This window comes from Etheostoma spectabile, chromosome 22, assembly GCF_008692095.1.
Source record: "Etheostoma spectabile isolate EspeVRDwgs_2016 chromosome 22, UIUC_Espe_1.0, whole genome shotgun sequence".
NCBI classification, from domain to species: domain Eukaryota; kingdom Metazoa; phylum Chordata; class Actinopteri; order Perciformes; family Percidae; genus Etheostoma; species Etheostoma spectabile.
Window position 1 is genome coordinate 13411441 of NC_045754.1, and position 3241 is coordinate 13414681.

Consider the following 3241-nt stretch of genomic DNA (forward strand, 5'->3'; position numbering starts at 1 on the left):
CGGGGGGGGGGGCACAGCTCAGAGGATCCATTTAAACTTAAATTACTCAACTCAAATGTTTCCTTAAAGGCAGGAGTCACACAGATAACACATCATTGTGTGACCGGATTGAAACTAGAAATCTGTGTAAAGGCTAGTATTAGAAATGCTGTAAAGCTAAACCAGATTATAGCTCCCAAAACAACTGCATTTATTGTCTGTGAACTCATGTCTTCTGAAACGGAGTAAAATAAAATCCAAAGATTTTAATTAACGTGAAGAAAGTAGTATTTTGTTGCAACTTAGTTACTTTGTACTTGGAGGAACCGTTTGGTATAGATTTGGATAAAGTGTTAACACCATTGGGCCTAGTAAACTCCTTCCACAATCCACACCAATGTAGAATTTATAAATTGCACAGTTTCTGTTAGGCTGATCTTACACAACTAAATTCATAAAGACATTAAACGGTTTTCAGTCAAAAGAGACACATAAACTGAGAGAGACAGGAAAAAAAACCCTGGGTGTGGATGTAATCTCAGGAGTCATGAATGCCGCCGAAACACAATGTTTTTGAAGGGGTATATATGCTGATATATTAAGACACACAGAGGAGGCCATGTCTCACATTTACTGATAGAGTAAGCCTATTGCATTAAAAAGTTTCAGAATTCTCCTTCTTCTTAATTGTCGCTGAGTTTTCGTGTGGTTTGAGGCAGACTGGGGCCCAGACGGACAGAGAGCTGGTGTGGTTATAGTTTATGAGTCCACTCAGCGGAGGCCTGTCTGGAAACAGGGGCTAGCTTCAACATCAGCCAGACTACAACACACACACACGCACACACACACACACACACACACACACACACACACACACAGCTATTAGGCAATCAATAGTAGCTAATACATCAGAGCATTTGAACACTCAGCTCCACTAGCTTAGCAGACAGAGGGGAAGACAAGAGAAGAGATCTATCAATCATGCTGTATGAAGAAATGCATTTTACAAGCATGAAGTACACAGGTGGTAAACCCCACTGCACTGCAAAGCCCAGCAACAGCAATATCTCCTTTATATCAACATCCATTATTAATTCACCTGATTCAGCTGTGGCTGCATTCATGAGATGACATCATACATTGTTTTGAAGAGAGTTATGGCCGATTGCTTCAACCTCAGAGGAAATTAACCTCAGCAGCCATAAAACTCCAAAGCTCCTATCATTAATATCACATTAATATAGAGATTAATCTGAAGGATAGCCCTCCAGAGGCCCTTTTAACTTGCCAGGAGGTTAAGTGTGAAATCAATCTGTATAAACAACCTGGATAAAAATCCATCCATGATGAAGCAGTTGAGTCCTAAATCAGCCAATCACAGAGGCCCTAGTAACACCCGTCATTTAGCACGGCTTGCTAACAATCTCAGTATTTCAGTTCTGGCAGCTCATTCTCCTTTTTTCTCCTTCTGTCTTTCTTTTTGTCTTTGTTTCTGTCCCGTCCTTCTCCTCCACCCCTCTGCTCCTGGAAGGCCACAAAGGGGTGTATCATCTCTTTTCACAACCGGCCCCTCGTGGAGGCTCAGGGGTCGTATACATGGGAGGTGAAGGGTGATCTACACTTGTTCAAGCATCCATATTTTGGCTATTTGAAGGGAGAAGGAGGCTGTTAAACATTCAGTGAGGAGGTGACCCTTGACCTGGAAGGCTGCTGTCAATCCGTTACAGAAAATAAACAGAGAGGCTGGGCAGAGCTAACTTTACTGCTTTTCTCGGCCCAGGAAGATGTACAGAAACAAAGCGCAAGAAGTGTCAGCTTCAGGGCTTTGTCACACTGATCTGATGGCAAAACAGGAAGAGTTCAGATCTACATCATGCAAGCTTATAGCTTGTATGCTTCATGAAAGAGTCATGTTTAAAATCACTTCCCTCTTTCTTGCCTTTTTTTGCTTTATTTCTAACCTCCCAATGCTCACAACTTTATACTCACTTAGCACTGTCACAGCATTGTTGTGTCTGACTACATGGCCTCAGTGTGAAGTATGGTGACCCAGAGGTTAAAGGTGACATAACGGAGCACTGAGATAAAGGCTGGACACTGTTTCAGAAGTCAGACCCCATGCTGCTGCCACCACCAGTATCAATTGGGGCTTTTCTCAAATTAACACACACATGCAGACGCAATCTGTTACAGATGACAATCTATCTATCTATCTATCTATCTATCTATCTATCTATCTATCTATCTATCTATCTATCTATCTATCTATCTATCTATCTATCTGTCTATCTATCTATCTATCTATCTATCTATCTATCTATCTATCTATCTATCTATCTACCTATCTATCTATCTATCGGTCTATCTAAGGACAACGCATGTGGGACAGTTGGTGACAGTGTGAGGGCAGATGTCAGTCACTCTGAGCTCCTTTGTGTGTGGAGCAATAGACCACCTTACTGCTGCACTCTATTGTCATTCATTTGGTCCAGTGGGGTTTGTTCATTTTTACTGTGAGCATGCCGTCTCCAATCCATCACTTGGCTCTATACAAACACACCAGTGGGTGCATACAGAGACACACACACACACACACACACACACACACACACACACACACACACACACACACACACACACACACACACACACACACACACACACACACACACACACACACACACACACACACACACACACACACACACACACACACACACAAATGCAACTCTAATTAGCAAGACTGATGGACACCAATAACCCTTTTGGAGAGATGACTAAATGACAAAATGTCAAAAATATAAATATATCTGATACAACATGAAACAACATGTAATGGATTTCATTAAACTGCTAAAAGGGAATCAAATCTTTCCTCTTTCACTCACAAATATAACTGCATGCACAGAGGGACACTCGTGTAGCCCAAAGGAAATATCTGTACTGTATTAATTCTTTTTTTAACCAAGTTATTTCTTCTCAACTGAGAAGATTTTAATGGAAGACCTGCACAATTTCGGCAAAAACCAAAACAAACAATCTTGTTTCCATGCGGTGATTTTATTTGTTAATCATGAAAAAGCAGACGCTCATAAAGAACAAACGAGGACACCTTCAATTGCTTTGCAGCCTTACAGTACAGTAAAAAATATTATTATACATTATAAATGAAGAGAGGGAATAACTTTTATTTTATACACAAATGCTTTGCTTTTCAAGCGTGTTTCGATGCAAGAAAACCCAACGTAATAATAATAATAAT